The sequence below is a fragment of the Peromyscus leucopus genome, chromosome 6 (genome assembly GCF_004664715.2).
Source record: "Peromyscus leucopus breed LL Stock chromosome 6, UCI_PerLeu_2.1, whole genome shotgun sequence".
Lineage (NCBI taxonomy): Eukaryota > Metazoa > Chordata > Mammalia > Rodentia > Cricetidae > Peromyscus > Peromyscus leucopus.
This window is the reverse complement of record NC_051068.1, coordinates 10798540-10822832: the sequence shown is the minus strand read 5'-3', so window position 1 is coordinate 10822832 and position 24293 is coordinate 10798540. Positions and strand designations below refer to the sequence as shown.

General features: G+C 38.0%; 1 long non-coding RNA gene across 1 annotated transcript; it reads left to right on the top strand.

The window, feature by feature from the left end:
• Positions 1-970: 970 nt before the first annotated feature.
• Positions 971-23774, top strand: LOC119088148. Its single transcript, XR_005091731.1, has 2 exons — positions 971-1213; positions 23429-23774. It is a non-coding gene; the product is annotated as an uncharacterized LOC119088148 (long non-coding RNA).
• Positions 23775-24293: the final 519 nt, after the last annotated feature.

The following is a 24293-nucleotide window of genomic DNA, read 5'->3' as shown; positions in this document are numbered from 1 at the left end:
GAACTTCACCCTTAAGTCCTCCGAGCCCAGCTCTGTGTCTATAGAATAATGTCTGGGTCAGCATGGGTCTCATTTTGTAGAAGAGTTACCTGTGTGATATGTACAAGCTAGTTACAGCAGAGTTGCTAATAGCTCCGATTAAACCCTAGTATGCTTGAGTAGGCATGGCCACAGAATTTGAATTCAAATGAATTAGAGATTTGTTAGAGAATTAATCACTTGACTGACACATCTGCAGGGAAAAAAAGCACTTCAGAACATTCTCTCCTCATAAGATTTCTCAAACTGCAGCGTCTTGGCTCTCTATACTCACACATCAACGTGGTAGGACACCAACATGACAGGGTGACTTTTATTAACTGTGCAGCATTTGTGCTGTAATATAGAGTTTGTATTTGAATGCTTTCTTCCCCCAAGAAGTGGCTGTTTCAAATTATAATGACTAAATACAGACTACAGATACTCCCCAAAACCACAGTAAGAGAACAAGCTGGGAACTGCATTATTTTATCTTCAGAATGGCCAGAAATGTTTCAATCTTTATTCTTTTGATGACTTCATGGAGAAATACAATGTGGTTGACTTTATAAAAGAGAAGAGAAATTAAGATATTAGAAAAAAAAGAGGGGGTGGGAGAGAGGAAGGGAAGAAGGGAGGGAGGCAGGGAGGCAGAAAGAAAGAAAGAAGAACCCCCAACCTTCTTTTGAATTTTGCAACCCCATCACAATGCCTAAGAAGAAATAAATTGTTTTGTGGCTTTGATGTGCAAATATCAAGACAATAAATTTCTTCCATTACAAAATGATGACTGCCTGGAAAATAATTGTCCTATTAATATTATAGGTTTTTTTTTTTAAACCTTTGGACAGTTCATTTAAATGGCCACAAGAGAGCAGTAAGAAATTAAAGCTCAGTCAGTGACTCATAGTCACATTGATGTGGACTTTTTGCTATTAGGAAAATTTGAAAGCCAGATTGACTGATCTTGTTCATAGATGTAGAGAGACAATCCAGGACTCCATTCTTTCACTTTAAAGCTATTTAGTCAAGAAGGCAATGTTGACACAATCAGTTAATTTCCAGGAAAGAACCTTGAAATAGAGCTCCCAAGAAACCCAAGTTTAGTGTGAAATGGAAAAATATTCTCACCTAGAGCACAGAGGCGTCTTGAGAAGTTACTGGCCTGCCCCTGTGGAACATGCAAGACAGAAAGGTATGTGGACACTACACAGTCACATGGGAGATGTGGGCATCTGTTAGAGCATGGCCAGTATTTAAGAATGTCAGCAACCAGGAGCATTTTAAAGTTCTAATTCTACTCTTTCTTCTTGTAGTTTAACTATTGTATAAAGTGGTATATGAGGAGATTGTGGATATTTCTCAAATCCCTTTCCTAATTTCTATATACTCTGCCCTCTTTGCTCACACTAACTTTGCCATTTTTGACAAAGTATATTGGACATCATGAATTTTAAAAGTGAATTTAAAAAACGCGAATCCACAAATGACTAGTCACAGCATTAGTATTTGAGATGCTGCTATGAGTGAGTTCAAGAAAAGACTAACAACTGTCAAAAAAGAAAATGAAGTTACTCCAAGCTCAGCTAAAGCAGAATCACAGTCAATATGCATGTGAGAATTGGTCATGCTTAAACACTAAACAGCAAAAGGCAGGTTAAGATGGCAAATTTCACGTGAGTAAATAAGCACAGACTGGAAACAAACATGATGCTCTGTGTTAACAGAAAGATGGCACACAACAGGCAGAGCACTCATCCAAAGGACAGTTAGAAAAGGAATATAGGACAACCAGCTTTACAATGTGAATTTCCTTTAACTTAGTCACTTTCTCCCTGGGAATTAATGCTATGGAAACAATCAGACAAACTAAATTTAGAGATTCAATATAAGAGAGAATTAGAAAAGTAAAAACTATGTTTAAAAGAAAAAAGGCAGTAAAAATAAAGGTATAGGGATGAAGCTGGACTTTGATGAAAGACATTGAAAATATTATAAACATATACGTGCTGTCACTGAAAATGTGGGATGCATTTTAATTCATAGCAAGTTTGAAAACATCCTAAGTAATTCAACATAGAGGAAGAACCTGTGGCTGGTTGCATAGGAAAATATCTGTATATCATTTTCAAAGTAGCAATTACTCTTGGGGATGAGCCTTAAAATTGATTTCTCTCTCTCTCTCTCTCTCTCTCTCTCTCTCTCTCTCTCTCTCTCTCTCTCTCTCTCTCTCTGTGTGTGTGTGTGTGTGTGTGTGTGTGTGTGTGCGTGCGCACATGCTCGCTGTTTTTCACTTTTTCATAGAAGTTGAGATTTTTGTTTCCTTACTTGCTTTGGTTTTAAAACAATATGTTACTTTCAATTTCAGTAAAAACACAAAAAATCTATTTCTATCCTCAGAGGATCTTAAAAGTTAGTTTGGCAAATTCAGGAAAAGGTTGAAATTTGATCTCCACATATCAAGTGACAGTAAAAACATATTAATAAAATACAGCACATGTAATTTACAGTTTCTTAATATTACAAAAGAAAAATGCGTATTGAGAATTTTCCAGAGTAGCTATGGACGATATCTACAGTCAACATACACATGTAGGCTATTTTTTAAATCACTTCAAACAGATTTTTATACTTTTAAATGTAAAAGCTTTTGTTTTCAAAAGCAACAAGCTGTTTCTTACCATTATATTCATGAACAAGCCAGTAACCTGGCAGTTAACCCATTTCATTATTTTCTAGATGTTTTAACTGACTGTATGCCCATGAATTTTCAGTCGTATATTTAACCTGTTATTAATATAATGAAACACATTTCGAAAGCGACTTTACTTAATGTGGCCTCTGTCTGGCTGAGGATAGCTTCCCTCATCATGAGTCAGAATTTAGAGAAGGGCAAATCATTTCATATTTTGAAAAAGTATGCTTCTCAACACATGAGCAATTATTATTTTTTTACCAAGTTTGAATTACCTCTACAATTTTTTTAAATCATGAACTATCACATATTTCCTATGAAGCCGCTAATATATCATATTTAAGCCCACACTGCAAGATACATATTATTACCTCCAATTTATGATATTAAACTAATCATAGCAAGCACAATCCTTTGTCCATTATGACTGTAGTGAAGCTAGAAAGTATCCCATGAGTGAGCTCTATTGCTCCTATAGCAATTCATGTTTCCTTGGAAGAGACACTCTCCTTCAATTAATAAAAAATTGGGGTGAATTTCCTTATATTGGGGAACCCTCCTAGACAGGAAAAAATATTATTTTCTTCCTGCTTAAAATTTTAGGGAATGAGAATCAGACTGTGATGGTGGGTACAAGGCAGGGTAGACCAGTAGGCCAGTTGGGAGCCTTCTCCTCTGCTTCCCCCAGCTGAAGTGAACAAACTGGGGTTCTGTCTCAGGAAAAAGCAATTGTGTCATGGAGATGTGAGACCAGGCAAGGAAATAAACGCCACTGTTTTATCCATCACAACTGAAAATGTAGTTTTAAGGCGCCAATTCAATGTTATTTGGTAGTCATAGCCTTCACGTATTCTCGTTGTGGGCTCTAGGCTGTCCTGGAGACAGGAAAGAGTGGGAGCAGTGCTGTCACATCTGAGCAAACGCAGTCGTCATCTTCAGTCCTCCTTCCAGCTTATGAAAGAAAGTCTTCTTCTTTTATTACTTCTCCCGACAACGACCTTTGCTCTTCTTGATAAAAAGCTTTTCGGAACTTCTGAGGATCTCCTGGTTCTTAACACAATCTCTGCCCATCTGTCCTTTCTGTTTCCTGAATTTCACAGTTTTTGCTCTTTACACTGTTTTTTTTTTTTTTTGTACTTTTATACAATATGAGGAAAACTAGAATTAAATTTGAACTCCCTGAAACTCGGAAAGGAAGGACCAGAAAGGGCTCCGTCAGGTAAAGTCTTAATTTGCGAGCCTGAGAACCCGAGTTTGAGGTCCAGAATCCACCCCAGAAGAAAAGTCAGTAAACCCACTTATAAGAAAGCAGAGACAGGTGAATCCCTGTAGCTTAATGTCCAATCAGTCTCACCTCCTTGTCAATCTCCAGGCAAGAGTTTACCTTACTTTCCAAAAATTTTGAGGAAAGATATCAGTTTGTCCTATTGCCCATACATGAACCTGCACATGCGCACACACACATCTCCACACATACACACCCAGGGAAACTCTTGGAAGTGGAGGGCTACTGGGGTAGAGGAAGTCATTGTCTTCAGTGATGTACCGACTGAGGAATTACACATGTTTCTGTGGACAACTCCACACCAACGCCCACACTGGCTGCTGTAGTTAATTCTAGTACATCACAAAGAAAAACAAAAGGCATGAAAATAAGATGGAGACTTAATAGGAAGAGAAGTGTGGGAGGAGAATGGGAGGAGGGGAGTGAGGCCAGAATTATTACATACATATATGACATTATTAACAAATAAATTAGTTAGAAGAAAGGAAGGAAGGAAGGGAAGACAGGGAGGGAGGGAACGAGAAAGAGTGGGAGGGAAGGAGAAAGGGAGGAAGGAGAGAGGGAGGGAGGGAGGCTAAGAGAAACTAAAAGGAGCACAGGCATGCAAACATCCCATAGGCAGGAAGGTAAAGGTGCAGAGGAGGAGGAGGAGGGAAGGTGTGGGTGGGATAAGAGTTGGGAATGTGACATCTTCCCTCCTTTGTACCGTCGCCTAAAGTGAACTCTGCCTTGCAAACGAAGTGTATGAATATGTCCTTAAATCTCTTCTTTGGAAGAGGCTTCTGGGAAAACACCCAGGATTGTTTCAATCTCTTCGTTTGAAAGTCCCTCATATTCAAACACAAAGCTAATGTGCTTGCTACACTGAGATAAGTGTCTTTGCTAACTCTTCCCTTAAGAAACCTGTTTTTTTCCTTTTAGCAGAGTTACTAGTTATATATGCATAAGACTTGCAATGTATTGAAAATAAAATATCAAACGACTATTATTTTTATCAACACTGATTAAATATCTAACATGTTTCAGGTTCTCTCTCTAGGCTATAAGATAAATTAAATAAATTCAGGCCTCTGGCAATAATTAAGGCAATTATGAATATAAGTGAATGAAGATGACAGACCCTGAATTAGTTGTGATCAATGGAGACTCTGGAAAAATTCATAGGCCTTTTCTGGTCACTAGAAAAACTTAGATAAACTTCATGGTTTGGTTTCTAATCTGGCTGCTGGCTGGCTATGCCATACAAGCTATGGCTCACAAAATTCTTGGGAAGAACATAATTTTGTATAGAAATAAAAAAAATAAGCTGACGAAGGAACTGGGCAATGCCAGGAATCATAAATGCCATGAAGAACAAAAATGAAGTAGAGTAGTTGAAAAGTCTAAAGGATTTCTTTAAGTACCAGGAAGGGTTTTCTGAGATGACACAAAGGGCCAGCTAGGACTCAATGGTCAGGTGAGAAGTAGCTAATGTGATGAGACATGGAACATGTATTTCAGGAAGAGATAAAAAACCAACTCAAGTTTTTTTTTTCAGACTGTTCCAGGAAGAAGCCATTCTGGATAGAATGCAATATGAAACAGGAGGAGTAATGAGGATTGTCCTGAGTCAAAATGGCACAGCCTAGATCATGTCAGGCTTTTAATGTCACAACAAGGAGCTGATTAGAATGTAGTGAGAAGCATTTGGGGATTCTAGAAGGAGCTAGAACGAGAAATAGAATAAATTCTACCCATCTACAGTCACCTTTAAGGTTTGTCTGTGGATAAATAATCAAGGGAGAATGCTGGAGTGGGAGAAAGCTGTTAGAAGCTGTGTTGGAAGTAGGCTGGGGAAAGACAGTTTAGGGATCAGAGTCAGTTCATGCATAATATCAGGCAGGACAGAGACTGTGTTGTGTCAAGTTCTTTTCTGTGGTGTGCATTATATTGTCTTTCAAACTAAACTTGCTGGTGACAAATTTAAAGCCTGAAGCAGAAGAGTCACAGACGTGCATTAAGAAAGCTCTTTCTTCATTTCTATACACCCTGATTTTTCCCCAACTTCAGAACATTGTACCTGAAGGAATGATCCTTCACCAAAACTCACAGGACTGTCAATCTTCCCTGCCACTGCAGGTGAATAAGATGGGTAGGGGTAACACTGCTTGTTAAAAAAGGAAATGAGAGGTAGATGTACTTATAGAGCACAGGATTATGCCTAGATTTCAGCAATGTAATCAGAATCACATTGCTTTGTAACAGGGAATCTGGGATTCTAAGAACTGTGAGGTGTAGATACAGCAACTGACCCAATCATTCAAAGAAAATGTCAAACTTTATCAACAGATATTTTTACTCTTCTGCCTGAAGAGTAGAAGTTGGGGTTCCTGCCCACCACAGATCACAAAGCACACAATTATCCTGGCTCCATGTTTTAACAAAGAGTTTTCTTTCAATGTGCCAGATATTGTTAAAAACACAAAGATCCCTGTTCATAAACATTAGGCTTTATACAGATCCAAAGGCACATGTTTATTTGTGTGGTCAATGGCCTGCATACTTTAAGAATCATGTAAATAATAAAGTTAAACTACTTTATTTGGTATGAGTGAAATTGATGGGCCAATAATCAGACACATTTGTGGGCCAGTGCATCTGAACATGTGCTATTGATGAGAAACCGTGAACTATGTGCATATGAAAGGATTTGTGAAGTCCACTGCCCATCTCCCCTGAGCTGTGTGGATATAATTAAATGGCAGGCTGCTTTCCAAAGACAATGTTCTCACCAGTGCTTCTCAGTGAAGACAAGGCTGCAATTCCACGGTAGGGCTGACTGAGTTTAACTGCTGTCTTGTCTTCACTGAGAAGTAGTTGTCACCTTTCCCTAGAGTAGAAAATAGTCCTAACATTAAAGGTTATGGAACATTTGGATGATCCCTTAGGTCCTAGCATGGGTCAAAAGTCGGTATGTGGAAATGAAGAGGACAACATCTCCCCTGTGAGAATCTTATGAAAAAAGTGCCTAAGCTGAAGGGTAAAAAGGGTCAAAACCAACAAACAACAGACAGAGTCAGCTTCACCGTCACTGAGTCCACTGTAAGCAGACATTGGAAAATGCACAGCCTTCATCAAAATTCTCCGCAACCAACAGGGAATCGCTCGCTATTGAATGTAGTGACTTATTTCTAATTCACTATGCCCTTGCTCTCTTGTCAATAGTAACTTAAAACCCAAAGTCAGAATTCTACTCATGGCAGAGAGCTGAGCTCAGGCTTAAGATGCTGCCAGTTATCAACCAGTGTTTCCAAAGTGCAGAACAAAATCAACATTCTTCATGTTTGCTGTGCTTTTGGCAAAGGAAAGTTGATACCTGTCCGAGATAGGGTCTGTTCCTTTGCCTATCTCTGGCTTTTAAAACCATTAAAATAAAATTTTATATGTTTATTTTTCTAGAGTTAAACCAAAGATAAAAGATAAGTTAAAATTGGCATACAAAAAACCCGAAACCATTTTCTGATTTTGGCGAATCATAGCAGGCCACTCACTGAATTTTGCATCTACCTGAGATGCCCAACTTTCTGTTCCTGTGCCCGATGGTGGGCACCTCCAGCTGATCACAGCCCATTCTGTCTCGAGCCTTGAATGAGGCCGCACAGGAGAAAGCAGCATCACTGTTTCCAGGGGGGTGACAGTAAGTTAAGGAGAAGAAACTTGAAAGAACTTTTCGTTCGTGTCACACTTTCTCAGTAACTGAAGAGAGCTTCTAAGAATGTCACTGGAAGCCTATACTCAGTGGTCAGGACAGAGAGTAAGGAACTCTGGGGTGCCAAACATAAAACAACTCATCTATGCAGAGTGAGTGGAGGCCACCGTCAGAATAGAAAGATAACATGCTCAGGCAAGGCGAGATCCGACCACATCCCTGCAGCTCACGTATACTCAGTCCAGTACATGGTGGCTTTTACCCAAGAACTGCAACTCGTTGAAAGGCATGGTTTGGCATGGCTTAAAATGATAACTTTATGGAAGACTTTCTTTGACTTACTTACCACACAGAGGTTCTTTTAGAGTAGTGTACTAATACCAAATTAAACAACAACGAAAACAGAAAGCAATACCTTTGATAATTATAGGAAAAAAAGGAAGAAGAAAAATCACAATTTTAAAAGGATGTTTTAAAAGTTCTCTTTTCTTTTCTTTTCTTTTTTTTTTTTTTTGCTTTTGAGCAGTTACATTTCTTTTTTATTTTATTTTTTTTAATTTTATAATTTAATTTAATTTTACATATCAGCCATGGATTCCCCTGTCCTCCCTCCTCCCGCCCCCTACCCTTCCTCCAATCCACCCCCTATTCCCATCTCCTCCAGGGCAATGACTCCCCTGGGGATTAAGCTCAGCCTGGTAGATTCGGTCAAGGGAGGTCCAGTCCCCTTGAATATTACTAATTTGCAATTTTTGTATATACATAGATACAAGTTAGAGGAAGGTGGTGTTGGGAATTAACTCTCATTGTGAATTAAGAAGTCAAGTATTCATGTCAAGTATTCATGTAAGTCTGTCCAGTATTCATTCCTCAAAGAAAAAAATTCAAATTAAAAATGAGAAGGTCCCTGGGGCTTGAGAGGCAGCTCTATGGTTCAGAACTCTGCTGTTCTTGTAGACAACCTCAGTTCAGTTCTCAGCACCCACTCTAGGCCGCTCAGTCTGGAACTTCAACTTCAGGGAATTTGATGCCCCCTTCTGGCTTCTTAGGCACCTGCACTCACAGGCACATATCCACACAGACGTATACACACACATCTGTTTTGAAAAGCTTTTTGATGGACTGACCATGGCAAGCTTAAATATTTTTGTTTGGGAGAGCATGGAAGAAAATTTATTTAATAAAATTCACTGGTAAAAATTGTTCTCTCTCCAACCCATATGCTGACAGAAAATCATTCAAACTATAAAAATCTTGACCTAAGAGAAAGATGATGCAATTAATGGAAAAGGGGACTTTTGTTTTATTGTGTTCATCCAGAGTATAGGACAAAACATAGTATCCACTAGACATGCAAGTAAATGAATTTTTATTAATAAAATTCAGCTAGAAGTCACAGAAGTGAAGAATTAAGGGATTGTTACAGAAAATGCTATTCCACAAAATTTCAAAGTCTATAGTTGATATTAATAAAAATATAGGTTAAGAGTTTTCATTTAAGGAACTTTGTTACTAAGATAATGCTTATGATTCATCTGTGATATATCTGTCATCACTGTATGTACATTTTAAAATGTACTGTTGATTAAATAAAAGAAGCTTATCTTAACCCTGACTAGAAATACTTGCTACATAGTCTGCATTATCATTCAATAATATAAAATATTTTAGGTTTCTCAACATCTAAAAATATCTATATCATCTACTTTTTCTACCTTCATGTTTGAATAGGAAGATTGATTTGCAAATTTGGAAATTTTCACAGAGCTTTTTGAAATAGGAAGCTAATTTTTCTTAATGTTTAAAAACAGTTATTTTTCTAACTTATGCAGAATTAATTAACTATGGATCAAAATAAGTTAATTTAAATAACCTTAAAAGTTTAGTGCAAATGTACTTTTAAGAATATATTACTTAAACCTGTCAGCGGTGACACATGCCTTTAATCCTAGCATTCTAGGGTGGGGGTGGGGAGGTTAGGGTGGATCTCAATTGAAGGCCAGTCTGGTCTACAAACGGACTTCCAGGACCATGCACAGAGAAAACCTGTCTCCCTGCACAAGGATGACATTCAAATTTGTGAAGTGTTCCATGTTTTTACTTCTAAAAATAATAGAAAATAATAGAAAGTTAAAGAAACCTTGTCTCAAAAAAAATTACTTAACCTAAGATGTTATTAAATTATTTTAAAAACATTTAGTTTAGTGTTATTATTTTTTTGTAAATGGAAAGAAAATTTAGTTTTGTTTTGTTGGGTTTTGTTGTTGTTTTGTGCCTAAATCCAATGTTAATGTAAATGTGAGCAGTGTCTTCATGTAATTTCTCCATGGCCCGGGGAGTGAGTGGGCCATTCTTGCCATGACAAGGTGCCAGTGTGAAGTCAAATGAGTGCAATTACTTATTCAGTTATTGTTTTCCAAAGTGATTTGAGAACAACTTCTTTCATTTGAGTGTTTTACTAGTAGGGCTTTTATGACTTCCATTTTCAATTTCACACTTGTAGCATAGACCTTCAAGCAACAAGTAACTCACTTCTGCATCACAGTTTAATTCAAGGAAGCCGAGCAACCTTCCTGGACTCTAATGAGGTTCATATTTATTCCCAAGAATCCTTAAGAACTATTTTCCTGATAATACGTCTAGATATGCCATTTGTGAAATTAAAATGGGGCGGGGTGAGGCGATAATCTGTTTTTATGTCGTCCTTCTTTGTGGATTAGGGAATCTCTGCCTAAGATTCTAGAAAGTGTCTCTATATTTGTGGTGATATATGCTGTAAGTCTTCCCAATCTTCCCTCCCAAACCAACATACATATACAAATGTTGCATTGTCATTGTGCACAATGCTCAGAATGGACCTGCAACAATAGGATTGTTGCGTTGGCTCCATTTGAAAAGCCATTTTTCTCAGCAGCTGCTTCTGACTTCAGTGTGGAAATGCTATTTCTGAGCACATCCATGAATTATGTAGAACTCCCTAGTTGAGGACTCCTTTGCCCCTGCGGTTTGAAGCATTGATTTTAAACTATTGTCCTGAGGTGGGGGGAGCATATTATGCCCCACATAGCTGCATAAATAGACTTCTCCGCAAATGCCACAACTTTACAAGGTTGTTCATTAAGGATCCTATTGTTCAATGAAGGTTCTTAGTTGATTGGGGTTTTGTTGTTGTTTTGGTGTGTGCCCCCCCCCTCTCTCTCTCTGTGTGTGTGTGTGTGTGTGTGTGTGTGTGTGTGTGTGTGTGTGTGTGTGTGTGTTGGGAATTATGTAAAGAACCAGAACTTTACACAATTAAGGAAAACTTGATACCACAGAGCAGCAGCGACATCCCCAGGCTCCATTAGGGGTTTATTAAAATAAACCACTGTAAAATGGAAACAGTAAAGAATAGTTTTTGTCTTGTAGGAATTATATATAGAATGCAAACAAAAGTCTTCAGATTGTTTCTAAGCAATAAGCATGAGGGATGAATCAGCTCTCCAAAATGTCAACTCTACTCTTCAAACATACACGTGTTATTACAGTATCACTTTCAAAACGGCTCATCATTTTATTTACGAAGATAATCTTTATTGAATTTATAGCAAGATATTCTTTATTTATTCAGCCAAGAAATGGGGTATTAAAAAGTCACTAACCATCCAAGGCAAAATAAATAATTTAATCAACTATCAACTATTTCCAGTAAGATTTCTCCACAGAATCTCCTCTGCAGATATGTTTTTTCAGGACTGGGAAGGAGGCACCACTCGGTGGGAAGCACGACAGACTTCAGCTGGCTTCCTTCCTCTTCTATGCTTGCTTTTCCCGCGCTTTCTTGCCTTTGTTCCCCTTGATGTGCTCTATGTGCCCCTGAAACTTTGACGTTTGTACTGTTCCAACCAAATGAAGCCTCTAGGAATAAACTTTTTCTGTTGGACTTGAATTCACATGCAGGTGGCTTGCACTCTATAGACACAGACTGCTTTTCAAAACAAAATCCAGCAATGTTTAGCTGTGAGCTTCAACTGTACATTCCTAAACTGTAAGGTGTATGATGGAATTTTAAAGTGTCTAGTGGGAAAACTCGTAAGATAAGTCCTTGCTCCGTCAGCTTTCTTACATTAGAAAGGAGAGTTTTTAAAAGTAAACTAAGGTTTATGAAAGAGTCATCATCAAACATAAAGCCTTGGCTGTTGGGCAGAAACTGTCTCAATGAAGACATATTTTTATAATTTGTTTCTGTTCCAAGCATTTGACCATTTTACTATACTTGAAAAGTTAAATCTTTCTTTTCTAATTGTTCTTTCTTTCTCTGGTGAATATTGTTTAGTGGGAGCAGATCTGAAAGAATGCAGCATTATCATCTAAGAGAGTCAATTCAATAATCATCTTAAAGAATTGAAAGAAAATGTAAGCTCATGTCTTTGCAGATTCTGAATAAAAAAACACTATAAAAAATCTATCCTTTATGGTTCAGCTATGATTGCCTCACTACATATTAATAATACTGCACCAGTTTTTATAATAATGAAAATTAACAACATGTAATAAGATAAAACATTTTGCAGCCTTGTAAAAATAGAATATATAAATTATATTTTAACTTGCCACTATCAATATTTTAGTTTGAGTTTCAATTTTTTGTCTGTATGTTGTTTGTTTCAGGTTTTCTAGACAAGGTTTCACTGTGTAGTCCTGGCTATCCTGGAACTCACTCTATAGATCATGCTGCCCTTTAATTTTTTTTCAATTTTTAAATTGAAACTTTTAAAGTTTCAATTTTTATGTCTCAACAAGTTTTAAGGAATTCTGTGTAACATCTTGAAAAATGAATTTTATCGAAGCATAATTTTTGAAAAGCCAGTCTTTTCACAAATAGTTTTAAAAATAACACAATGTTCTTTTTAAATTTTTTCTTTATGTGTACATGTGTCTGCCTGCACATGTGTATGGAATGTATGTGTGGATGCTTAGGAAGCCTGGATGGGCAGAAGGTGCCCTGGAGCTGGATCTGCAGGTAGCTGTGAGCTGGGAACCGAACTCGTGTCCTCTGGAAGAGCAGCAAGCACTTTTACCCACAAAGTCACCCCTGCATCCCCTTAACAACATCCTTTCTCCTCCAATTTCATCACTGACATTTGAATCATTTAAAATTCAGACTGTTAAACCAAAAGGGTAATGATGAAGTATTTTAGCATCAAATCATTAAGCAAAAAACTATTCATTCGTTATGTCTTTCTATAGCACAATAATGATATAGTCTTAGGGAAACAATGTAATTGTTTTGTTTTGTTTTGTTTTTAATATTATAGATTGGTTCTCATTCCCATATAAGTGAAACAGAAAGGAAATATTTTTTCTAAACTTGTTTGAAATCTTTCTTCAAGGCCTGGCTGCCCATATTTTGTATGTTTGAGTTTTATCTGTCTGTTCATTTGGTATGGTCGGCAGTGGGGAGAGGATATGGTAGTGACTTCCTACCATTTAAAGTCATTTCTAAATGTACTTATGCCAAAATTGCCAGTGATAAAATAAAAAATAACAGACAAATATGTATCAGAAAATTTAGAACTTTATGTGATCTTTGGAAGAAAATACTGTTTCCCCCAAAATGCTTTTACAAATAAGACAGAGCACATGTTGGGCAAAACATAGCAGTCCTAAAGATCGCACATCACAAAGGCAGTGGCTGTTCAGTGAGTATTATTCACATCCTTTTCTCACTTAACTGCGAACATTTTCTAATGCCAAATAATACTTCATTTACTTAGGCTTAATCTTTTAAACATGAATATGTACATTTCAAAGAAATTGTTTAAGTGATATTATATGACTCATGACTAACACTGTATGCTTTTGTTTTTTAAAGGAGAAAAACAGTTGTGTGCACTGCTGGTCTGTATTTATAGAGCATTTTTATTGTGAAGTTTGCATTTAGAACTTTAGGAATGCCCGAGAACAATAATGAGCAGTGTGGAGTGGTATTGTTAGTAGAGTCTTTTCTATTGAATTTTTAAGATGCTGTAAAATGAGATATGTGAGCAGCACCTCTGGACACTTTTTCCCATCATTGTGTTAATATCAATCGCTCACTTCCACCATTTCTCTTCGTATTAAATAGAAACCCTGGTTCCCACTGCCTTGATTGGAGGGTTTATAATGCATAACAGTTTTGATAACCCTAATGAGATTAAGCATTGTGATTTTGTGAAAGCTAACCCAAACCTGCAGCCTTTGAGACTATCTCTAAGACAAACCAGCAAAGGTACAAGGTGCCTTACATTCTTTTTTCTTTTGGCTTAGAGCTTTTCTCCCTAGAAAGGGTTGCCCCAGAGACCCGGTGAGAAAATGATGAATGCCTTCATGCTAGCACAGCTGGGCAGACTCTTGTCCTGGCAGAACTGACTTTTAGCATCTGCCAAAGCTAATGCTTTTCTGTACAAAGCATGGCTCACGATCACTTACCACATGCACTGATTGCCAGGCCAGGGCGGATCTGCTGGGAACTGGCAGGGCTCAGCATAGCTGGAAATGGAGATCTGCAGAAAGGGGTGTGCATGTCAGGCTTTTCTGCTGGAGTCATCTAGAACTGTTTTAAAAAACTTCTCAGTTCTGCTTCTCCATTTCCCACACAAAGAAAGAAGAAAATGAAATGTCATAATAAATCATTAGTGCTCCTGTTTAAGAAGCATGGCCATCAGGTACTAACCTCTCCCCTCATCTGATATATGAAGGTGCTAGAGCAGTTCTTGGCCAGAAGACCATGACTCATCACTGGGAGTTTTAATGTTTTTGTCGCATTTTTATCTTCACTGGTCATTGTAGTCCCCTATGACCAGATGAGCAGCAAAATGCACTCTCCACTCCCTACAGTAGTCCTAGACAGTGTCCAAGCATCCCTGGCAGATGCACTCTCAGCACAGAGAGGCACCTACAAACTAATCATTTTCCAGAGCTGTTTATCTTGCATTTACTGTTCTTGCTGATACTAATCTCCCCACAACCTAGACAACCCACCCAGTGTTCTCATTGACTCAGAAATGCAGCCCTCACTCCACCTCCAAGGACTGCTGCACTTTCCAGCTCTGCCATCCTACACTTCTCTCAAAGTTCTAATACTTAACATTTCAATATAGAACTAATATCTTGTAGCTAAGCTATTAGAAACACATAAAACCTAAGGTACAAGTAGCTAGAGGTAATTTAGTATCATTACTCATATTACTATATGTTTTCACTTCACTGAGTGATAATACTTTATTTCAAAGAAAAATGTTGTATGCTATATTTTTCTAAGAAACTGTTTATTTCAGAATATATAGAAACATAATTTCAAGAACTTTCTAGAAAGTGCTTTAGCTGTAACAGAGTTGTAGCCTTACGGAGTTTTGAGCTCATCAAATCATATGTGAAGTGTGGCATTTAATTCACAGATATTTATTTTAGGAGAACAGCAAAATCTTAAACGACGCAGATGAGTGTGGCAGAGCTGATGGGTTATCTGAAAAATGCTAGTAATATTTAATATAATTTGTGGATAAGACAAGACTATTTAATGGCTAGAGATACAGTAGATAGGATTATCCAGCATGGTCTGAAGAACCAATGACACATAATTTCACAAAGTTCTGTTCAATGTATATTAGAAAACTGTATTCATCAGATCACTTAATGAAAATTGTCTTTGTGAGAGTATCTGAGACAGACGTTAAGTGGGTCCACTGAATACAACCTTACTCAGAACTGATTTTGAAGAGGAAGAAACTGGAAGAAATGCTTTATTCTGTGATCAAAGAACATAGAAGAGTGAGCATTGTTCATCAGCTTTTGTCTAGTGTAGAATCTAATATAGTCTGTATCTAAGAAAGACAAAAGAAACGTGCGGAACTCAACTATACTTAGTGGACACAATGTAAAGCAAAGTACTAACCTATATCTACTCTCCCGCTCCCTTTCTTCCCAGGAAAAGGGGCTCTTTTCTCCCTCCTTATCATGACATCTGCTACCTACGCATCCTTAAAGAAGGCATTACTCCTTGGAATTTCAGTTGTCTGTGCCCCTGATATTTTCACCTTGCATGCATCTCTGCCCTGCACAGCAGCAATTCTGTTGTTATCCAGCTCTCTATTTCCTTAGTGTTCTAAGACCCAACAGCATTTCTTGGCTATTTCTCAATCATGTACTGCAGATTGTCCCAGAATTTCCTCCAATGATGTGTTTGCTCTCATTTTCTAAGCTCAGTGTCAGTTCTAATAAATATCAATATTCTGAGAACTTTCAGCCAGTCATGGGATAGGAAGCAGATTATGTTAGAAGAATGGGGAGATGTCCATAAGGAGCTCTACAGGGTAAGAGCTAGCAACTTCTTTCTAGAAACAGACCGGGATTGAATCACCATGCTTCTGCACTGTTTGTGAAGACATGGCCTGGGAAGATGATCTCCTTTAGTCTCCTTTAGATTCAAATCCTAAAGATTTCACTAAGCATATGGCAATACTCACAGTTCTGGGATCTCACCAAGCAGGTGTTTGCCTCTCTCGGCCAGCTGTGTGCTCCTTGCTGTGTGTGCCCTCCATTGGTCCCCATTGCATTAACCCAAATGCAGAAGTGATTCTTGACTGCATCCTCTCCTTTATATTCCAAATTCAACTCTTCAGCAAGTTCTGAAAGCAAATTCTATCTCTTAGACCCCATGTTGCTCAGACTTCCTTCTCTTAACAGATACCACAGTAGCCCTGGCTCACCATGGCTGCTCACGAGAAGAATTTCAATAGGCTCCTAAACTATCCCTGGTCCTTCTCATTGAAGCCAGCAAGCTTATGCAACTTTTCCAGTCAGTTCTGATCTTCTCTTCTCCTTTATTTAGTGGGTTCTTAGTTATGTCCAAGTTTAAACTCAGATCCATGTAACTTGGATCTTGCCAGTCTCTAGCTTTGATATATCCTCTGTTTGTTGTTCTCAGAGTTGTTGCCTCTCAGTTGACTTTCAAAACAAAATCATACCAAGTTTCTCATGTAACTGGAACCTTTGAGCTTTACCAAGGGCACTTTGCTCTGCTGGAGAACCCCAATTCATCCTTCACTCCTTAGGGTCAGCTGGATTTCCTCCAGAGGTCACCTCTGTTGACTGACTGATCTCAGAAACACCTTCACTGCCTGTGCTGTAACATTCGGTGGGTGAATTTACTAGTCCAGTGTCAAGCCATTTCAACAGAATTGGGAGACTAATGGGAAAATTTTACTGGAAAGTTTAATTAAGTAAATTAATCCTTGATATAAAATATATCTCCACAAACATTTATAGAGAGAATGAATTAATGGTAAAAAAAAAAAAAAAAAAGTCAAATACCAGGCATACTGAAGACACAAAATCAGATTTCCCTAGAGCTTCAGAAATGATGAAAACCTCATGTTTCTTGAAATCTCAAATCATGGTTGAGGAAAGTAAGACATGAGTGTGTGTGTGTGTGTGTGTGTGTGTGTGTGTGTGTGTGTGTGTGTATACATGTGTGGGGGAGGGCAGAGGACAACATCATGTGTTGTTCCTCAGGCACCAGGCACTATACACCAAGTTTTGAGAGGGAGTTTCTTACTGGCCTGAGGCTTGTAAAGTAGGCTAAACTGGCTGGACAGAAAGACTTGTCCGTCTGCCTCCATTTTCACAGCAATGGGGTTATAGGCAGGCCACGGTGCCCAGCATTTTCACATGGGTTCTGAGACTCAAGATGGGGTCCTCATGCTTGCCAGATGAGTGTTTTACTAACTGAGGTTTCTCCTCAGTTCAGTAAGATACCTTTTGATAGCCTCTGAAATCAGGAATACAAGTTTTATATTATTTCTCTGTAGAAAGGAAAACCAACAACACTCTAACTAGACAGTTGTAAGAGAAGCCAAGTATGCATGAGCAGGAGACACAGACCTTTTAATTCTTTTAAGAAACATGATGCTCACACTTGTGGTCCCAGCACTTAGGAAGCAGAAAAGATTCTGTCTCGCATATATAAAAAGACATATCAAGAGTCAACACACCCAGGAAAAGTTCCAGTTGTTTCAGGAAAAAAAGTGAAAAAACAGAAGTGAATCCATCCCTCATGGAGATTACCATCTAGTAACACAGTTTAACTGGTTAGATACAGAAATATGGAAAAGTTGAAAATAGCAAGTTCTGAGAACTCTTAACTATTTCTGAACTTAACCTAGCAAACACTAGTATTTTCTTTGTTAATCGATTCCCTAGGGTATCCCTTAGATGTTAAAGAATGATGATAGCTTGTGACTTTGGATGGTAGTTGAGGCAGACACTGAGGTCACACCACTGAATTTGCCTCTACAGGAACAGCGGGATTGACCATGTATCATACACCAAACGATCACAAAGATGATAGTGACAAAGAGTATGTGATTTTTAGTAACTTTGCCTATCTTCGTTTCCTCTGGCATTCACTATTCAAAGAGAACAGCCGAGACAAAGCTGACTGTCAGAGTGGTCATGGCGAGAACAAGCTGGGTCTGCAGGTAACAGCTTCATGGTACAGTGGTCTGGTGTTTGCCAAGCAACATGTACAAGCCACTGGCTTAATTGGGTCGGGGGAGAACACATGTACTGAGAATCTTGAGGTCAGATAAGTCATGGGAATCTTGTTGCCAAGTGTTGAAAAGAAATGCAGTTATCCATATCCTTTTTAGTCCTTTTGTTTATCCGTAAAGGATTCTATGTTGATGTACTGCCAAAGAATGGCTTCCACAAGAGCAAAGTTCACAGCACAATAGGTATTCCAAAGTGGATGTCAATGCAGAAGGAAATAGGCCACTTAGGAAACAGAATGCTTGCCTTGTCTTAATATTAGAGCTAAATTTAACTCAGAGAAGATGTAAAGTGTTCTGTGGCTTCTTGCTTATTATTAAATCAGAACCCACAAACATCTCTAACAAAGACTATCAGTGCAATGTCTGCTAATACTATGAATCTATAGATAATAAATTTACCAATTTATTTCACAAATACTTTCTGTGTCTATTCTGTATATCAGGCACAGTTCTAGGCACTGGGGATAAATTTTAGAATTAGAAAAAAACTGACAGTACATAAAGTATCGTGCACTATGGAAGATAAAAATGGAGCAACTTAATATATGTCTATTGTGATATCCTGATAAGGAGAGTTAGGAATGATGATACAGCAGTAACAGAAAATAAAAGGTCTGAAGATGGTGTGGGAAGGTGTGGGTTATCTCCTTAGGTGACATCTGTGTGAACAGAGAGGCATTTGGAGAGGTAGCTGCAGTTCAGATCACAAAGGTGCTAGGACAAGGTTAAGTTACAGCTTGGGAAATAATAAAAAAAGGTGCTGAAAGTTAGAGAAATTCTGGAAATGGTTAGATGAATGGATTCATAAATCAATCAGTCCACCAATAAGAGCTAGTTAGATGATAGATATTTAGTAGAAAAGTAGATAGGAAGATGATAAACATATAGGTGATAGATGAAAGATAGATAGATAGATAGATAGATAGATAGATAGATAGATGAAAGATAGATAGATGAAAGATATATCGATAGATGATAGATAGATACATAAATAGATAGATAATAGATAGATGAAAGATAGATAATAGATAGATAGATGATAAATAGATCAATAGATAGATGATAGATGAAAGAAAGAAAGATAGATGATAGATTGATTGATCATCAACCAATAGATAGATGATAGATAGATGACAAATAGATAAGTGGTAAATAGATGATAGATAGATGGATTTCCATGTATCTGTCTACTTAATAACTGCTCGATAGTGTACTACAAGTGTCCTGCTCCCTTGCCTTAATTTAGCCCACCTAAAAGATGCTTCCTCTTGAATCAGTCAATATCACTGATGAAATGACATAGAAGCTCAGCTGTCCTATTTGATTTTTCTTCCTGTGTCCCTAATCTACTTAGTGTCAATTTTGTGACTACCTCCCAGCACCAGGACTGGTCCAAGCATACAAACTCAAAATATAATTTTTGAGCCAGATTGTTAACCATCAGTTGTTAATAAAGACCCCGTTAAGATTGCTTCAGAAGAATGTACAGTCATGACCTGCAGCAGTGCTATAACTGTGGACATTTTCATTGGTAGTAAAAACTCCAATGCTGTGCTGAAGCAGGTATCACTGAAACAGACAGTAAGCCTTCTTCCTGGCATACATGCCTTCTAGTAATTCCTTCCCAAGCTGAGTCAGCGCTCTAAATACTTAACAAAACACTGCCAAAGGAACACTGAGTTACTTCTGAGGCTATATTATCGATACACTAAAATTCCCACCTTGGAATTTTTGGTTACTTTGTCTTCCAGAAGCCTTCTACCATATCAAGAGGGTGGTTAAGAAGATCTTAAAACAAGATTTCAACATACAGCAAACCTTTGAAATATTCCTTCATTGGTCAAACTTCCTAAGAGTGCAGTTCTGGAAGACACATGACCAGCCACTGACATGCTGAGGCAGAAACTCAGGAAGTTATGGGAGATAACAGATGTTTGTTAACATTTTTAAAGACAATAAAATTAGAAGGTGGCTTGTTACAGAGTATGAGATTAACAATACAAGTATTAATGGAAAGCACTATTGTGTGTATGCCAACTACTGCAGAAAAACTATTAGGGTTACCATATTTATTCCTTGGTGTGATACACACAACTACAACCTTAGCACTTAGGAGATTGAGACAAGAGGATCAAACTTTAAATATGGCCCTGGACTATATAGGAAGTTAAACAGCAGCTGGATTTATCTACTAAGACACTCTATAAAACAAACAAACACAAATAATATTAAAATTATGGTCAAAGGTTAGGCATTAGATGGTTTAAAAGGAAGAAAGAAAAGGCTTTTAATAATTATTTACCATTTAAAGGGTGAGTGTGAAAAATAAGTTAGCCACTTTGACAACTATGAAAGACTCAGAGCTTTTATGGCCTGAGGGCAGAGAAAGCTGTGCCCAGTCCCTGAGGCTGACATGAGACTCAAACCTTTAAAAGCAAGTGTCATGATGGCAGCTGTGCTACACCAGGGCTTCTGCTTGGACTGAGAACAGCAGATCCGATGCAACGAAACACCATGAATCTCCCTATCATTTCCTGAGCTCTGGATCTTTACAGCTACGTTTACCCCTGTTCAAAGTCAACATCACTCTTTGTCTGAATGTGATGTGGAAGTAAAGAAACATCCTTCCTCACTGTCTAAATAATATCTTCCAAGCCAGTAACTGAATTAAGTCTCCACACAACCCAGTTTGGGAAGGGCCAGAATCTGCTAAGAACGAAAGTGGTCTACATTCCAAAGTAATGGTGGGGCCTCTAATTCTGAACCAATAGACACCAAAATCATATACACAAGGTCTGGATCCTGAGCTTGCTGAATCAGAGAGGCTGGACTACAAAGTTGAAAAGAAACAGTAAATAAAAGAGCAGCATTGCACAGGATTTAATTATCTATCCAACAAAGAACCTTAGAAGACAGAATCACCACATTTTAAGATAGCCTTTGGACATTTCCTAGAAGCATGGTCCGTGAAAAATGAAATAGATTCACCTGGATATTCTGAAAGGAGAAGAAAAATAATTTGTTTAAAGTCCTACAAGAAAGGGGCACACTAACCATGCGTACATTTTGGAATACTGGAAGGTTCATAGGTACTTCTGTAGGGAGTCCAAAAGACAGTTTCTCAAGATAATAATTATGCCTGTCAGAAGAGTCAGGATCACTGAGGCGCTCAGAGGTGTCTGTGCAGAGGCAAGGTCGCATGATAGAGATGTTCCGCAGACTTCTAATTGACGATAGTGATTGGAGACAGAAAGTGAAATAACAGAAGAAAGGTGGGAATAATTGTTTCAAAACACTGACTTGTAGGGTCACAGCTGAGGAGACTTTTAGTTATTTTGATATGTTCCTTTGCTAGCTTCTTCCAAGTGGACGCTTAAAGTCCTGGCTTGAAAATCAAATCAGGAAAAGACTATGTATGACTGCATACTGTTAAAATGCAACCAAGAAGTCACCTCAAATGTAACAGTAAGGCCAGTGATGGTGTTTTTGTTAGAGCTGATTAATAAAGGCTTATATTATTATGTATGGTCCTTGATCTGGTCATTGTATTCTTTTGTAATTTTACTAAAAATTAAGATCAGGCATAGTCCACATTCTTTTCAACTGGATAAGAATATGTGTGTATAATCTTGTCTTCATGTCTATGTTAACTTCCCTCTCCTCATCACATTGCAGTACAAAGGGTTTGAACCACATTGATAACCCTCACACTTTTCAGAAATTGCCTGGCCCCTATATTGATGAGAACATGGTAGTTAGACTGAGTGACTAAGAAGTGATAAGAGTGTTGGAAATTTTAGTAACACACACATACATATTCTTGAAGTTTGGAGACAGATCTAACAAAAGTCAAGAAACCTCCCGTACCATTCAAAATCCTTGGATGTCGTGTTCTGGCTGTGTGAGAATTTCCCATTCAACATGAAGTAAGTATCACTGCATTGCACACCTCCCATCACTGAGAAGGAATCAACAGGTTTCTAATAGGCTCTCTGGATTGTGAGGAGAGCATATTCTATAAGTAGAAGTGAAGTTCTCTGCTTATGAGGCCACACAGAAGCAGATACCACTGTAACTGTGCAAATTTGTGTCACCAACAGGCAGCTTTGCCATGTCTGCTCTGAAGCTTCCCTGAAACTTTAAGAGAAAACAAATCCTTCCTTCTTTAAGTTAGCCTGCTTGGCATTTGTCACAGCAACACAAAAAGTCATAAAACAGCAAACTTAGACATCTTTGTCTCCATGTGACTCTTCACTGTGGAAAAACAAGGACAACATGCATCTCAAAATTCTCTGATTGTTTGGAAACTCAAGAAGTATTTGAAAGTCAGCAGCAAGGAAACAAGATGGTTAGGGAACGAGAATCTGTGGGTTCATTCAAGCCAGGCAGTGTAAATTTATATGTATTATGTCACTCCCAAGATATTATTTGTCATTGAAGCCATCTTAAAGAAACAAAATCAAAAGACCAAAAAAAAAAAAATCATAGAAACTGAGTAGAATGGTATTTGCCCAGGACTGGGGTGGATAAGATAGAAGGATATTGACCAGAGAGTAGAAATGCCCAGTTGTAAGATGGCTAAGTCCCAAAGTTCTGATATACATCACAATGAATATGGTTAATAATGGTACATGGTATATTTAAAGTTTTCTAAGAATGGACTAATTGTAAATGTTCTGAAGACTACACACACCAAAGGCATGCTGTCATCTGAACGTGTATCAGTAAGTCAAATTGTGATCAGTTTTCATATATACAATCATTACTCTGGATACCTTATGTAAACATAATTTATTGTTGCTTATGTTTCCATTGAGCTTCAACAAAAACAATGGAAGACTTGATTATTGATGTGGCAGACTCTGCTCATTGGTAGCTCTAGTTCTTACACAAAAGACTTAGGAATGGAGTTACCTGACAAAAGGAATAGTATATCTGCATGAGACAGAAACCTGAACTCTTCTCAATGAATGCCATCTAGTTACTGCCACTGTCAGATGGTCAATATGCCAGCAGTAGAGATCAATACTGTGCCCTGTGTGTGTTACCAGGTATATACATTACCAAGAAGAGTACGTTGACAATTAGCCCCTTCTACCTTTAAAGGGACAGCAATTCACCTTCAGTGCAATGAAAGTGAATTCTAAATATGGATGTGCTTTTCTCACCTACAGGTCCTCTACCAGTACCATTAGCCAAGGGTGTACTGAGCTTGATCACCAACATGGATCCTCACATAGGACCAATGGACCCTGTCCAGTAAAAGAAAATATGCTGTGAATATGCAGACTTGGGATTCACTGGTTATTATCACAGGCCACCCTACTCAGCTGACCTGGGAAGATGATGGAAGAGTCCCATGAAGTCGATGAAGCACAAGGAAAATGGCTATTTTTCATAGTACAGTATGGAGCCTATGTTAACCCTGGAGTATGATTGTCTGTCCTCAATACACAGAGTCCTCAAGTCCAATATGGAATGAGTGGAAATAAATGTGATCTTACCTCTCTTGCTCCCATTGACTTGGGGCATTTGTGCTTCCCATACTTGTAGGTCTAGAGGCTTTGAGGCTAAGACTGGCATGCTTTCATCAGCATTATAGTAAATATGAAAATGTAGTTACTGCATGATCACCTTGGATTCTGCATAACAAACCAACTGCCTCAACCAAAATTATTAACCTTGATCCCAGAAGTCAGAAGACACATTAGGCAAGGCTCTTATTTCTTGAAATTCTCTTGGCAAATTTTATGACAAAGGAATTAAATAAACCAAAGGAATAAATGCAAAGGCATGGAGAGTCTGGGATCAGATGTCTTGGGGATAAGAATCTGGGCCATCATCACAAGATAAATCATCCATCCATCTCCATCAAATAGTCTAACCAAAAGTTTTAAGAATAGATGTTACAGAAGTGGAATATGAAAGATTCCTGTTGTGGTCTAAGGAATAGCCAAAATAGTAGTAGCTGAAGCTCATCCCACTAATGTTTTTTTGAGTCTCTCTAGCAAAATATGACCATCAGACTCCTGAAGACAC